At 54.2% G+C, this 16,389-nt stretch overlaps 1 protein-coding gene across 2 annotated transcripts in view; it reads right to left on the bottom strand.

Moving 5' to 3' along the window:
- ANKRD11 (ankyrin repeat domain containing 11) overlaps positions 1–10,133 on the bottom strand; it is a 131,855-nt gene extending 121,722 nt beyond the window's left edge. Inside the window, exon 1 of one of the 2 annotated variants that reach the window (XM_048316945.1) lies at positions 10,020–10,133. The gene's annotated coding sequence lies outside the window, so the exon portion shown is untranslated. Of the gene's footprint in view, positions 1–3,087; positions 3,107–10,019 lie in introns of those variants that run through there. The other variant, XM_048316946.1, reaches the window with a different exon arrangement.
- Positions 10,134–16,389: the final 6,256 nt, after the last annotated feature.

Below are 16,389 nucleotides of genomic sequence, written 5' to 3'. Positions count from 1 at the left end.
CCCCCCTCAGCCGCCTTCCACGGCCGCCCTGCCAAGTTCCTTTCCCATGGAAATGCCTGCCTGTTCGGCGAGTAACACAGGTGCAGGTTTCTTAGGAAGCCCCAGAAAGAGCACAAGGCACTTTTTGAAGGCGTTTGGGAGCGCTGGGAACACAGAGCAGGGCATTCACTGCGCTGGCACATCTGAGCTCGCTCCGTGCACGCTCCCACTGACCTCTGCATCTGCCTCCTGCCTCTGCCTACGGAACAATGCTTGGATCATGAGGATCGTAACTTTTTATGACAGTGGGAAAACTGCAATCTTCTCCACGAGTTCACTCCACCCTGCACATAAAACTGCTCATAGGTTCAGCCATAAAGCAAACTCCCTCCTTTGAAGTTCCACTCGGAGCCCTGCGCACGTTGTAAAGCCGAGCTGGAAGAACGCAGCGTACTAAGGTTTTGCATAACCACCCTGGCGGAAAGCATCGCTCCCGAGTCATCCGGAGCCACTGTTGACAAAAGCAAGTCAGGTCAGAGAGTATCTGGGTAACAAAACTCCTCACAGGTGAGCTCAGGTTACCCACAAACACCAAAGTCACACACCACCCAATATATTCCAGCCATGCTCCACTTTCCCCGAGGATCAACTTCCTACAGAGCCCACAGCAGCATTCCCATTATCACTTCAGCTGAGTACTGCTCCTTGGCCCCCTACACCTTTCCCTCCACAAGATATGCAGGCAGAGGGTTGGAAGGGACCTCAGGAGATCATCCAGTCCCACCCCGGCCAAGGCAGAGCCACCTGGAGCAGGTGTCACAGGAACACATCCAGGTGGGTTTGGAATGCCTCTAGAGGGGGAGACCCCACACCCTCCCTGGGCAGCTGTTCCAGGGCTCTCCCACCCTCCATGGGAAGTTCTTCCTCATGTTGAGGTGGAACTTCTTGTGGTTTAGTTTATGTATCTCCATACAAGGCACAGAATATAACTACAAACAGTCTAAAAAACAAAACCTAACCCCTGCCAATGGAACCCCAGCAGCAGTTGCTAGGATCCTCTGCAAACCTCACTAATTGCTGGGATTGGGTTTCCAGGGAAGCTCCTTGCTGCAGCAGTGGAGGGGCTGAATGCTGTTTTCACAAAAGAACTTGTAAAATCCCAGGCTGCATGTCTGCAACAGCCAGGATTTATATTCCAGGCACAAATCAGATTATGCTGCACACACCGTGCTCCCAAGGCTCCAAGCAGGTGGATCCCACCAGGATGAGCAGTCTTCCTGCTCTCCCTGATGGGCTCCACATCCCTTTGAGGAGACCTGACTGTGTCAGATGCCTCCCTGTTAGAAAAGTCATTTTCTCTGTAAACATAAGCAAATACATGCTAATATGGAGTGAGATTCCAGGAAAAACCAGGCAGCCTGCAGCTTTCCTGCAGGGAAAAGGGCAGGAGATTCAGGGACACCAGGTTGCTGGGCAGCACTACCACTACTAGTAACCTTGTGGAAGAGAGCCCCATCATACAAATACAGGATAAATCCATAAAAGAGAGATTCCAAGAGCGGATCCAAGCACGGACAGTGAGGGAGATGCAGGAGAGGGAAGGGCTGCTCCCTGTGAGCACCCCAAACATCCCTGCCAGCATTCCCCACACCCCAGGAGCCTTCACCTCAACACACCCACAGCTTCAACTCCCTTCCCAAGCACTTTCCTCCCACCGTGCAAAAACAAGGTCCAGCTCTCCAGAGGGAGAGGAAGATGCAGTAACAACTCCGAGAGAAGGAGAAAGGCAGGAACAGACAGGAGGGGACTTCAAAAGGCAGACGGGCTAAAATTAGAGACAAGAATCTTAGATGAGGAGGACCAAGGCAAGAGCAGACCCTCCATCAGATGAGGCTCCTGGGAAAGGGGAGGGACGGACAGGAGAGAGAAGAAACATCCTGGTGGGTAAAGCAGGGGAAGCTTGCAGACAGAACACACTGCAGGAGGAAATTAAATGCAGCGTTTTAAGACTACAGCCTCCAGCTCCCTAACCAAGGAGCTCTACTCAGCACACCAGGAAAGAGCCACGAAGTTGACTTCGTGTCCAATCCCTTTCGCCCTGGACTAACTCAAGAGGAATTTGTCTCTCACCACAGAACCAGTTTAACACCCCAGTGCCAGTGCTGATCACAGGGGAAGGGAACTGAATTCACCGTGGAGCAGCTGAGTAACACAGGGCACCTCAGATCTCCTGGGAGAGCCAGAAACCTTCCAGGCTGCTGGGAAAACGAGGAACAGAGAACTCAGAGCCAGGAGAGCCATCACACAGGACCCTGGCACGTGCCAGGACAGGCCAGTGCAAGGAGGGAAAGCAGAGCAGCCACCAGCCAGCCTAATTCCCAAACCCAGCATATTCCCCCGTATGCGGGGACAAGCAACCACACGAATAAAAAAGGTCAACATTCAAGGAGAACAGGTTTTCATCTTCAAACCTGTGCACCCGACCCTTGGGCTGCTGAGAAAGGTGAAGTTTCACACACTAAATCCCCAAACCTGCTCATTACAGTCCAGCTTGGATAAATGGATCTGCCTGTGCCGAGCTGCAAAATGAAACCACAGAGACAGCTCGGGGTGGGCAGCAGCCAAGCACCATAACCGGAGTGCCCGGTGGTATTTAAACCCCCAGAGCACAGCCAGGGGCAGGATGTTTGCGTCCCCCCACACACACCCCTTCCCTGCATTACCTCCATCTCTTCCCAGCACCGCCATGGCTAATCCCATCCATCCAAAGATATATGGATATATTTATAGACAGGCTTACATCTCCAGCACATCCAAGGCCTGACGCAACCACAGAGCGCCGGTCGGTGTTGTTACCACAACGCTGACATTTCACAATCTGCCACAGCCATCCTCCTGCAGAAGGTGGAAAACACCAGCCCTGGAGTGTAAAGTCTATCCCAAAGTGCTTTCCATGGGATACAGTCACTGCCACAGTCAGCAGGATCTCAGCCCTTCCACCTCCTCCCTGTAGCAGCTATCAGGAGACCATTCCCAAAGGGGAACTTCTTGGAACTTTATCTTGGCTCCTCCTGGACCTAACCAGCCCGCAGAAACCCAGCCACTTACCAGCCATTTGGAGCTCCTGGTACAACTTGTTTACACAGCACAGGTCACAGGATCGGCTGGAAGGTGTAAGCAGGATATAGTTTTTATGGCTCTGAACTCCTGCCCAGATAAGCCGATAACGCCCCGGCTGGGGGCGGGGAGCACTTTCATGTGTGCGTGATTTGAAAGGAAGAGGCACCACGAACTGCAGCTAAGCAGTCGGTACTTAATAATGAAGCTTCCATTCACCTCTAAAGCTATTTAATGCCTTTTTTTTTTTGAGTTCCTAATTACACATCCTTTCATTTCACATCCCGATATTGAGGGCAGCACCATATTTCCAAGCCCAGCGCTCCAGCCTCTGGCTGCTGAGCCCTCAGGGACACACTGCCTCCGGATCGTGGTGAATTTTTTAGAGGGTAACATCTCCCTTCCTGACTCTCTGATTCTTCCCCGTGCCTGTGACACAGTTTTAGCAGCTTTATGCTGCTCTAAAGGTAAATTATTCGAGACCTTTTCTATCCTGCAAAGCTGTCAGTCTCTCAAAAATAATTACAGAGCCAACTCCCTCCAGCCTTTGCTTCCTCGAGCCTGGCACCACCCCACTGTGACACCCTGCAAACACCCACATCCTCAGTGAGGACCTGAAGCCCATCACCCAAACCAGGACCACCTTAACATTCCTCTCAGAGCAAATCCAACACAGCACAAGAGGAAAGGAGATGCCTTCTCCCTGGAAAAACATCCATTCCCTCACACACAGCTCAGACAAAGCTGCTTTTACACATACTACAAAGTTTTCTACCCTTTCCATTCTCCAGGTCCGGAAATTTCATTACATGGCATTTTAGCCACATACAAACCCAGCACCAGCACAGACACACTTGCACCTAACAGCAAAATAAATATTTCAGTGTTTCCACAAGATATCCAGTGTTGTAACCTTTGGTTTCCGAATCCAAACGCAACATACAATCAATACCCTGCTCCTGCCACTGCAGTAATTCACAGCGGAAGGTTTATTTTAAAAACACTCATCGGGTAAGTTTGGCTTTCTTCGAGACAGGGAAGAAAGGCTGCCTCCAGATTTGGAGAGGATAAATAATTCAATGCCTGAATGCCAAGGGCAGTGTGCACACATCCATATGGCAGGGACAATGCAGACAGTAATATATGCTGCACATCACCACCCTGACAGTGCCTTCAACCCTGACCTAGAAAAAAACATCACTTTCTTCTGACTCCAGCAGCCAACTCCCTCCCCGGCGCTGCCACCCGCTCGCTGTGGGGTTACCGTGGGGAAGTGTCTCCCAGTCCCTCGGCCTTCCCAGGCTGCAATTACAGCCTCTGCTCACAGCAGCTACACGGCACGGAGCAGCGCGCCTTACTCACATGGTGAACTCCAGAAAACGGGAACAAACCCGAGGAGACGGAGGCTTCAGACGTCCTCTTTGGGAGCTCGCGCCTTCCCAGCCAGCACTGGGGCAGGAAAAGCCAGGATGGTTTCTCAGACTTGAGGTCTGGCGAGACGCCGGCAGGGCCCCAAGGGAGGAGGAGGAGCAGAGGGAGCAGGGAGGCTGCTCCCGCCGAGAGCCGGCACCCACCCAAGCCCTGCACGGGGCTGCTGAGCCAGGGGGCTCCCGTGCCATCCTCGAGGGACACGGGACCACATGGATCATGTCGGATAGACACATGACCACAGAGATCCCACTGGACGTACACACAGCCACAAAGACCATGTTGGATGCATGCAGCACCAAACAGACCATGTTGGATGGACAGAGGACCACAAAGACCCCCCCTGGACATAGAACCAAACCGATCATGTCGGAAGGACACGGGACCACAAAGAACCCACTGGACGGACACAGAACCATGTAAGTCATACAGGATGGACACAAGATCATTTAAATCATGTTGGATGGACACAGGACCACACAGAAGACCACCTCTTGCCCCACAGAAGCGGGAAGAGACTGCTCACCAGAGAAACCATCCCTCCTATCCTTCACGGCACTCATGGACATCAAGCCTGCAGCCACACTCATTCCACATTGCCAGAATTAACCATCACACATCACCCTGCCCCACTGTCCTGGTTTGATGATTTGATAATTCCACTACATCCTATAACTTGAAGAAAACATTAGAATCAAGACAAAGAATTCTGGAGCCCAAAATACCTGATATAATTAACTGCACCTTCTAACATGATTATTTCCTTTCCTGACCCCAATTATTATTCCTGACTCCTTCAGTTTATTAAAGAGAACTCAAATACAGAGCAACATTAACACCCCAAAGAGTCACATAAACAGAAAAAAAGTCTGAGGGCACCATTACAAACAGACTTAATGGAACTCCAAGATTGGAAATGGATCTTGAAAGCTGTCAGATCAAAGCAAGATCTTTCTCGTCTAAGGACTGAATTACCCTCGGAGCCACAGAGCTAATACCATCTATAAAAATATTTTGCTCAAATAAGTGAAGAACAGCAGCTTTTCATCTGTCAAAAGGTGCGAGGCTTTTATGGGATTAGCCATTCCACATGCAGCATAAAAATTAGAGCAGATTTTTAAAAGCCCCCAGCTCAGCTGACGGAGACTCCACAGCCCGACGTGCACCCGCTTTCTTCACATGCACTCCACGCCGAGCAGATTTTTCGCTGTTATTAGCATTTAAGCTTCTTTTTACTTTTTTTTCCCCCCATACTCTCATAAAAGATTACAAATTGGCATCACTCATAAGCAGCCCCAGCTGAAGCACCACCACCCAGACTCAGAGAAATTAAGGCTTTTAACCACCCAACAGTTGCATGAGAAAATACACCAGAAAACACCAGTTCTCACACAGGAAAGCTTAAAAAGTGGAGTAGAATGTGCTCAAAACCAGCCTCCAGACCATGGGCACTGACAGCTTCCCACCCCCCTTCCCAGCAGGACTCCAAAGGCAGCACTTTGCCCAGATTTTAAGGCTACACAAACCTGCCTAGGACGCTTGTGATTTCAAATAATTGCCTACACAAGCTTTCCCTTAACATTGATGGGAGTATTTTTTATGGCCGCGCATCGGTGGCACACAAATTACGTAACACTTGGCTGAGAACCCTCCGAAAAAGCAGCTCTGTGCCGCTAATCCCTCACGCAGGAAGGAGGAAAATATTTAAAAGCTGCATACAAATCATTCCTGTGAGTGTCGTGCAGACTGGTTTAAATTAGATGGGGTAAAAATATATGTGAGCTGATCACGAAACACTGGAATCTTTGCTATGGAGACACCGGTTCCTCTCCACAGCCTTTTACAACCGAAGTGCAGGGAATTCTCCCCGGCAATGGAGGGAGCACACAAGCACCTTTACTAGAGCTCATCGAGGAAATACGAGGAGAATAACAACCCCCATGTAAATATTTTCCAGTATTATTTGCTTTGCTGTACTGAAAAGCAGCAGTACCTGCCACTACTTGCTCTGGGTCTACCACCATTAAATCTTAATACCCAGGAGGAATTTCAATCCGTAAGGCAACTGCTGAGCCTGAAATTCAGGTACAGGGCAGGAAGAGGGGCAGACCTCCTCAGAAAGCCATCACTCCATAATTTTACAGAACGTAATTAACCAGCTCCGGCCCTGTGCCTTTCCTTCCCTCGGAGAAGGATTTCTTCACCGAGTAATTAGCCTGTCCCAGTTAAGACTCAAGTCACCACACAACATATTTTCCCCAAAACAAAGCCACATGCACTATTTTAAAAAAATACTGCCATTTCCTCACAGCCACTTAAATCTCTTCCCAGCTTTTGGCTTAGTCACTGCCTGGATCTGAAACTCACTGAAACCAACCTACCACTGTGGGAGCCTCTAAAACCCTGGGTTTATTCCCACACTGGAGACGCTTCATCATTCCAGAGAACTGCCTCCTTTTAATGTATAGAAAAGCTGGAGGTAAGGAAAAAAAAACCTCTTAGTACTTCAAACACATGTCCAAAAGCCACAACATAAAGACAAAGAGGACAGATTAAACGCTGTAAAGACACACTCGTCGGGAACCTTCCTTTGAAGTATCTGCAGGAAACACTGTCATCACGCAGCCATGTTACAATTACACAGTTAAAATAATCAGCACCAGTTGTAAGTAGCCCATCTGGTTCCCTGGAAAGGGAACACTGCTGGTACAGTATTGATTAACACGACGAGTCTCACTGACCCCAGAGAAACACATTTGTCTGCTCTGCTGAGCAGCGGAAGAACGCGGCACGACGCCGCGCTACGCTTCGCTTTGTTCACAAGCATTTGGGGGGACTTAGTCCATTAAAACACGAGTGGAAAATAAAATAATCTTATCAGGTTGCCTACCACACATGAAGGAAGAAATTAAGCCAAAGGGGTTTTGCTCTGGGGCTTTTTTTTAAGACTTCCTCCCCCATCCAAACCCAACCCTCAAACTGGACAATTTGCAGGTTTAAGTCTGAGAAAATGCTGTTGCAACATCATAAAAACAAAAAGCTGCCCATGGAAAAAAAACAAACTGTTCACTCTGAGCCATGCTTTTTTATGAAATGGAGACACAGACAAGAGAGAAGAGTTCATTTCTAAAAGCAGAAGCAGAACTGAACAGCAAAACCAAGTGTGCAACACGAAACGCAACATCTCCAGTTTCCAGCCAGTCGCGGCAGCCAGCGCCGACATGGCCGGGGCTCCTCGGTCACTATTTACAAGAAGGAGGCAAAAAAGCGCTGGGAACTGAGGGCTCGCTGTGCTCCAAGCCCAGCACGTTGTTTGCTGCACGGGCAACTCGCTTTGCTGGGAGTTTCGAAAACCAACCAACCCCTCGCTCTGACTCAGACACCCCGGGGTGACACAAGCCCCGGCTCGCCCGGACGGGTTCACAGCAGAGCCCTTCTCCAGGCAGGATGTGCCCCGGCAGGTTTGGTACCTCCCGTAGGACTGACGAGTTCTCCTGGAACCGGGGAGACCCGGAGCGCTCCTGCATGGAAAGCGCTGAGCTCCACAAACCCCGACACCCCCAAGGCAGCGCAGACACGGCTTTGAGCCCTGGACCGGCTCCCACAGAGCCCCAGAGCTCGCCCACACAGGCACGGACCACCCCTCCGAGCCAGATCCTGCCCTGCCGAGCGCTTCCCACGGAAAGAAAGCAGGTCACGGAGCTCTGTAACCAAACGCCGTGCCCAGAGTTTCCCCGCCGAGGCGTGGGGCTCGCTCCGCATCACGTTCCAAGCCCCTCCACCACCCCACAGCCATCTCAGAGTGCTCCGACCTGGAATCTGCCAGAAAATCCGGCCTGTAAAAACGCCAACTTTTTCCCTTTTTAAGCTAATCGAGTTAAATATTGAGCTCCTGGTAGGGCACACACAAAGAATGTATCGATGCCGCTGGGAAACATGTGAGAGTTAATCTCCTTTTCCCTCTCCATGACTCCGTGGAGTGGTTTTCTCCCACAGAAAAAGGAAATAATTGGAGTCATTATATAAAAATGTTCCATTTTATGAACAAACCAAAAAAAAAGAAGAAATACACTGAGCTCCAAGTTCCTTAAATTTATATAAATTTCAGGAAAGCACACAGCCACTACAAAGCAGTACAGATGTTTTCACCTAAAAATCTTTGCCTACAGAGAGAGTAGAAATGGTGTATATACCCCATTTCACAAGCCATCTCAGGAGGGAATTTTGCTTCAAGAGCTGCCTGGAATTCGCTCTCTGCCTATAGAGCCATGTCCCCAGTGGTGAGAGAGCACTTTGTGTACAAAACCAGGAGGGGGGAGGAACCCTTTCCTGCAACTGGATATCAAAACAGATCCCCAAGCCTGGAGGAGAAGCCAAGCCGTAAACACACGGCCCCTGTGCCTCAATGAAGGGCCCGTTCTGAGCCGCACACCCCGGACAGCTGCTCCCTCTGGGAAAGGGCAGAGGGCACCGAGGGCTCGGCTCATCCCGGCTCCCTCCGAGCACATTTGCCTTTCTAAACATGAATCCATCCCCGGGCTGGGGGAGGCTCGTCCTGGGCTGCAGCTGTTTGGGCTTGGGAGGCTTTTTTTTTTTCCCCTTCTCTTCCTTTCTGCTAAGGGGCAAAGGTGTCGAGCAGCCCCTCCCCGGCACACAAAGGCTCCTCGGAGGACAGAAACACGGAGCGATTTAAAGATTAAACGGGGCAATAAATAAAAGCCGCGGGGCTGGGGCCGGCTGGGCTCGGTGCGGTCCCGGCCCTGCGCACACACACGCAGGGCTAACGCCTACCCGGGGATGATGAAATGGGAAACGGAAATTACCATTTCAGACAACTTTTGGTATTGTTCCTCCCAGCACAGCGCTCACCCCAAAAAGCACTTCCCCCCCTCCCCGCACCCCTGCGAAAAAAAACATCCCCACCCCAAAAAACGGGGTCTGGAGGGCGGGGGGCGGGAAATGGGGCTGCGGGCTCGACACGGAGCTCCGAGTTCCTCCCACGGCTCCCCACGAGCCTACGCACCCCAAAACCCCGACCAGCCACCGGGCTCTCTCCGCGGCCCCTCCAAGCCACCACCTCCCAGCCACGCTGCCTCTCCCTGCAGCCCCTTCACACCCCCTGCCCCCCGGGTGTCGCCCCGCAGCCCCCGAACAGCCCCTCATCTCCTTCGCCGCCCCCCCAAAAACCCAACATCCTCTTCCCATCCGCGCTGCGGCGCTTTCTTCCCTCCAGCCGACCCCGCGCCGCCGCCTCCCCGCACCGGGTCCCACCTCCTGCCGCTACCGCTGCCCCTCCTCGAACCCCCACCCCGGCCCGGTGCCCCCCCTCCGACCTCTGTCCCCTGGGCCCCCCCCGCTCCGGGTGCCTCTCCCGCTGCCCCCCCCCCCAGCCGCGCAGCCCCTCTCCGGGACCCCCTCTGCCCTCGGCCCCTCGTCCCCGGCGCCCCGGTGCCCCCCCCCCCCGCGCCATCCGCCCGCCGCCCCCCGGCACTTACCGGCGCTCGGCGCTCAGCGGGCCAAGGGCAGCCCCGCGGCGGAGCGAGGCCTGCGGCTCGGCCGGCCCCGCCGCATAGAGGGGGGGCTGCGGGGGGATTGCGGGGCGGTTTTGGGGGGTCCGGGGGTCCCGGGGTCCGGCCCTAGCGCGGGGGGCGCGCGCCGTGGCGGCTCCGGGCCGCGCGCTCCATCCCCCGCGCGCCTCTGAGACGGCGCCGCTCATTGGCCCGATGAGACGGCGCCGCTCATTGGCGGACACGGCGATCCGGGGTGGGGGGAGGAGCCGCAGCGCCCCCCCGCCCCCCGCCCCCCCCACCGCGGTGGCGCGCGGAGGCTGACGGGAGCGCGGTGGCGCGCGACGTGTCCCGGCAGCGCCGCCGCCCATTGGCCGCGCGCGCCGGGCGGCGCTTCCGGGGCGGGGCCAGCAGGGGGCGGGAGGGGCCCGGGGACCCCCCGGGAGCGGGACCAGGATCGGCACCGGCAGCGAGAGCGGCACCGGAACCGGCCCGGAGGGACGTGCGGCCTGTGCCCGGCACCGGGATCGGGACCGGGATAGGCCCCCCCAAGGACTTGCGGGCTGAGCTGAGCCCCGGGCCGGGCCCGCCGCTCTGCCCCGGGATGGTGGGATCACCGGAACGGGCCCTTCCCGGTTGGCAGTGGTCACGGGGCGGTGGTCGGTGCTGCCGGTGTTGGCAGTTGGGGCACCGGAGTAGCCGAAACGCGTCGGGGGTGCTGGGGCACCTCTGCTCGCGGGGCGTTCCCCCGGTGCTCCTGCGGCACGCAGCGCTCCGCTCCCGGCCGGGGCCCAGCTCCTGCCGCAGGCCCGGTACAGCTCCCGGTGCCGGCTGTGCCGCGGCTCTCCGAAGTGGCCGCGATGGAAGCCGCTGCCCAGCGGGACACTGAGGGCTCGCACAGGTGCCCTGGTCGGGGCAGTGGGTGCCGGGCGGGACGGTGCCGCGCGGGGCTGCTCCACCAGCCCAGGGCGATGGCCCTGGAGAGCAAAGGGACAAAGGGACAGGGACAGGCTGGGATAGCTGCTCGCTCCTGACCAGGTTGGGTTTTGGGCCTAATCCTTCCAAGTGCCTATCACACAACACCGAAAGGCTTTTGTGCAGTTTTTATGTGTAGGGTGCCTCCTAAGAAATCATTTTAAACATCTCCTAGACAGGTTGTCCGTGATGAATAATGTCAGTCATTCCTTCATTCTCCGGGAATGTTCAAGGAACGACTGGACCTGGCACTCACTGCTCTGGTCTGGTTGACAAGGTGGCAATTGATTACAGGCTGGGATGTGTTTGATTACACGCTGGGATCCATCAGTCACAGATAGCTATTGGGAAGGAATTCCTCCCTGTGAGGGTGGGCAGGCCTTGGCACAGAGTGCCCAGAGCAGCTGGATCCCTGGCAGCGTCCAAGGCCAGGCTGGAGCGGGCTTGGAGCAACCTGGGCTAGTGGAAGCTGTCCCTGCCCGTGGCAGGGGTGGGACAGGATGAACTTTGAGGTTCATTCACCCCAAACTCTTCCACTGTTCTGTTGTGTGTTTCTGTTCTGCACCACACATCTACTGCCCCAGCACCTCCGTGCCACCAAGGTAGACCAATCCCAGTGAGGAATCCCGTCCGTGGAGCAGGTCCCAGCTGCGGTGCCCGTGGGGCTGCGTCACCACGGTTGCTGAGGATGGGGAAGCCTGGAGGCAGCAGCTCTGCCCATGACCTCATCCAGAACTGTCCTGGTTTTTAACCCCCCTCCGCCAGGAGCGGGGCTGTAACTGGGATCTCTCTTCTGGCATGTGCAGGGCCGCTCCGGGTCACACACTTGGCAGCCTGGGGGACGGTTCTCATGTGCTGGGGGTGCCACAGGCCCCAGCAAGAGAAATCCCCGTGCTGGGCTCAGCAGGAAGGAGTGGCTCAGGAGCACGTGTCCGGCTCTGCTGTTAAATAACAGCAGGAGAGAGGTTTATTCTGAGCCTGTTAAGCTGGTCCTGTGTTCCACTTAGGCTTAGTCTTTTTATCTCTACCCATCTCCTTCCTCTGTAAGACCTACTAAACCAGTGAAAAGAAAGGGGTTGGGGTTTTTTTGGCTTCCTTTCCATTAAGCTTCTTGTCACAGCTCCCTGCAAACGCTGCAGGTGAGTGTTGGCCTCTGAGCAGAGGGGAAATACGTGTTTTCATTTCCTAAATATAATTGTCTGTAACTGCTTCCTTGACAACCTTGAATGTCATCCAGGTCAGAGATCCAGTGCTGGGGAGGAAGTTAAACCCTTTCTGTGTCACCCTGACCTTTTTCTATTTGAACACAACAGCCTGGTTCAGGGAGAGACTTTGAAGTATTTAGGCAAGGGAAGCTGCTAGCAGGAATGGGAGGATTATTTCCTTGGGGGTTATCTTGGTTTTCTGGGTGAGACTTGTGTGATGGGGATGTTTAACCTGCCTGGGTTTGTTACCCTGGGCTGGCTTTTGCTCCTTAATTGCAATACTTAAGACAAAAAAAAAAAATTACAGTCAATTGTTCAGCACCTTTATCCTTCGATAAAGGTTGTAAGCTCTTAAATCCTAAAATAAAACAAATACCCTGGTGCTGAAGAGGAAAGAGAACACTGTGTGAGGGCAGGGAAATTAGGCCGCTTGAGGAATGTGCTTTCAGGCCTATTTCTGTCTGTCGCAGCGAGCTAAAAGGACACTGACTTTGGGGACAGAGCTCCTGACCCTGCACTCCTTGCTCTGGCACTGCTCTCTGGCTCACTCTGGAGATGGCACCTGTGTCAGCTCCTCACCTGCTCCGGCAACCTGTGGGTGACCAAACTCACCTCAATCCTTCAGCAGCTGTCTTGTGAAGGAAGGAACCATCATGCCAACCCTAAAGTCAGAAATTCCTGTGCTGTGCTGCTGTGGGTGCAGTTCCCTGCTGACATAGCTCCGCTCAGGATGGAGGGATGGGGATCTATTTTTAATAGACAAAACAAGGTGTGATTTATGGCTGGGTGAATCCTGAGTGACCAGTCAGGTGCCAACATCACAGAGGCCAAGAGAATAAAACTCTAGAAGAACTTTGATTAGAAAAACCTTTACTTTAAAGCTTGGCTCATGTTTTAATTAATGTCATCTATTAACATTTTGAAGAGAAATGGGTTTGGCAAACCAAGCAGCCATTTGGGAAGGCAGTGAGGAGTACAGCTGCTGTACTGCAGCAGGAACCTCCCTGGCTTTGTACAGACTCAGTTTTACTAAATAAAGCTACTTTCAAGCCATCCTTGTATTTCTTTGCTGTTGTTGTTGTTAAGGACACTCCAACTTAAGCTGTTCCACCTGTGATACCATAAAGAAATAAAAGTCTGGGCTTTCACCTGCTTTTCAGTGTGGTGGCTACTCAGAGCTCTACAAGATGTAATTAAAGCTAAATTCATGCAACAGCTCTCTCATATTCAAATCTGCGTTGTTTTGAAGGTCTAACTCCTTGGTACAGCTTGTTTGCCCCCCCAGTCTGTGTGTTTTGAAGGTTTAACTCCTCAGTGCAGCCCACTGTGCACCCAGCTCAGTCCCAGTGAAGCACCAGGACTGGGATCAGGACAGGCAGAGCCCACAGCCCAGGAGCTGATGTAGCTCCTGTGCCTCCACAGCAGCAGCATTTTTGGATCCCTCAAAGCTGGGAGCTGCTGCTGTGGTGGATAATGTCTGTTTGCAGGGCTCCTTACAGGACTTACACCTGTGTGAAGAGTGGTCCGTGGAGCTTTGTGCCTGGTGCATCCGCAGAGGATGGATTCTGGGCGAACTGCTCTCCTGCTGCTGGGTAAACGCCTTGTATTGATGTTCCAGGTGTGAACTCATGACAACCCGGCTCTAATTACTGTTTTTGTCATTCCTAATGACAGGCTTTGGGTTTCCAGGCTGCTTATGGATTTCAGGGGTGTGGAGTGACAGTTGCTCACTCGGAGCTTAGTGACCTCCTCCGGTCTGCGGGTTTGGAGATGACTTCAGCCACCTCCCGCACACAGATGGACTCCGGGCCTCTCCGAGCTCCGCACGCTCCAGCAGCTCTCTGGGGAGTGCACTCCCGCAGAGCAATCTGCTCTGAGTCACAAACAAGCCACTTCCCTCCCCCTGCTCTGCCCCTTACCCCTGTCACCCTCGGAGCGTTGCTCCCTCTTCCCCGTGTTAGCTTTTCCGGAGGTTTCTAAGCCCCGGCTGGCAGACGGCACGGTGGCTGCTGCGGGGTGGCCGAGTCCCCGTGATCCCCTGCCTCCAGCCATCTGTCACCTGCCTGTCTTACACTCGCAGGGCTTTAGAGGTGACCCAAAGATAGATTTGTACCCCGGTGCTGTGTCCCAGGCTCGCCCTGGGGCTGGGGAGGCTCCGTGCCCCAGGGAGGAGCAGTGTTGGTGCCATGCTGTCCTCTGCAATGGAACTGGAACTCGCTGTGATCCCAAGCTGTTCCTGGAGGAGAGAATAGGTGTGATGGGTTTGGACTGGCTCATGGAAAAAGGCTGAACAGCTCTTTCCTGGTGAGGAGTTTTACTGTGCTCGAGGGAAAACCATGTGGTCTTTTAAGCACATCCTTTGTTGCTGATCCTAAGGTTTTCCTGGGTTCTTGGCCTTGCTGTGCTGAAGGGGAGCATCTATCCCTTGACCTTGATTTGTCATCTGCAAAGAAGTAATCTAAAAAATCCCATCCGGTGCATGACCGAGATGCACAGTGCTGGGGGAGGCTGGAAACCTCTGGGCCCTCCGAGCCAGGGGGTTTGTCCTGCTGGAGCAAAGTCCTGGCTTAGCTGCTGGGGCACTTTTTCATCCTGTAAAAAGTCTGAACTTACCTTCCAGCAGCTTCAGCTCTGCATATAATCCTTTGATTCATTGTTAAGAAGTCTGTGGATGGCACAGTGGCCACCTGATTCCAGGTATCCATTTACCCCGTTGGCAAAGTGCTGTGTGGAAATGAGTCAGGGATAAACTGGGGGGGCTGAGGAACTTCCCGAGCCTCAGAGGGCAAGATTGCCTTACAGGAAGCATGGAAACAGGAGAGGTGACTTCTCAGACAGAGCAGAGCTGTGTTTCCAATGGAAACTGACTTCTCTTGGCCTGAAAAGAACAAGATGTGGCTGCTAATGCTGCTTCCTGCTCCTAACCTGCTCAGGAGATAAACCAGGGATTTCAGCCTCCAATCCAGCACCTTTCCCTGGTAGTAAATAGATGTGGCATTACTGAGTGATGTCATGGCTGGAGCACATCCCAGCAAGGCCAAGCCTGGATCAGGTTATATCTGTCCTCTCAGAATATTGGCTTACTCCCAAAGGAGCATACTGTCAGTCCAAGGGCAGTGACTGAAGCCACCTTTCCCAAGGTCACCTCTGGCATGCACAGAGGGGACAGCCTGAGCTGCCCATGCAGGGCAGCACCTCCTGACTCTCTGGCATCACTTTGCATTGGCACCAGCGAGGCAAAGACCCCCAGCCGTCCTTCATGGAGTCATGGAATAGCTTGGGTTGGAAGGGACCTTAAAGCCCATCCTATTCCACCCCCTGCCATGGGCAGGGACACCTTCCACTGTCCCAGGCTGCTCCAAGCCCCAATGTCCAGCCTGGCCTTGGACACTGCCAGGGATCCAGGGGCAGCCACAGCTGCTCTGGGCACCCTGTGCCAGGGCCTGCCCACCCTCAAAGTAAATATAAATAACTATGTGTTTCTTCACTCCCTTTCCCTTGGAACACAGTTCAGTCCCTCACTCCCACCGCAGACACAAAGGCTGTTTTCTACCAGAGCTCACTCCTACCTCGGGCTGTCAGAAAGGGAACCTTCCTCAGCCACAGCTGCACAGGGAGGGAGCTGGTCTCTTTCCTCTCTCCTTAATAACACTGCGGAGGCTGTTCCTTCTTTTCCCAGGCATTACAATTACAAGGGATTAGGAGTGATAAAATCCCAGAGCCGGGCTGGTTGTGTGCTCACACCACCAGACTCCAATCTCAGGCCTCTCCCGTGGTGCAGAGTGCAGCCTCCCCGCTATCCTTGTAGGGACCCTCTCGCCCCTCCCAAGCGTTTGTTCTCCTGCCTAAATAATTTGGGACCGGGCCAAGGCCGTGCCGGGCCCTGGCCACGCTACAGAGCCTGGAGAAAACCGGGCTGGTGGGGACCCGTCTGCTCCAGGAGACGTGACCGGGCCGGCCCTGGCCTGGGGCTCGCCTGCAGCCCAGAGCCCGCCCGAGGAGAGGCGGGAGGGGGCCGGCACGGCCTGAGGCGCCGGACCGGGCCCGGCCCCGGAGCCGCCCGTTACCCCGGTAACGGCGCGACCCTTCCCGGCAGCCCCCGCGCGGCGCCGCCCGCCATCTTGAGGCCTGGCAGCGCGGCGCGCGCCGGCCCGCTTCCAAGATGGCCGCCCGGGCTT

The sequence above is a fragment of the Corvus hawaiiensis genome, chromosome 12 (assembly GCF_020740725.1).
Source record: "Corvus hawaiiensis isolate bCorHaw1 chromosome 12, bCorHaw1.pri.cur, whole genome shotgun sequence".
Lineage (NCBI taxonomy): Eukaryota > Metazoa > Chordata > Aves > Passeriformes > Corvidae > Corvus > Corvus hawaiiensis.
The sequence above is the reverse complement of the archived record's forward strand: the minus strand, read 5'-3'. Positions and strand labels throughout refer to the sequence as shown.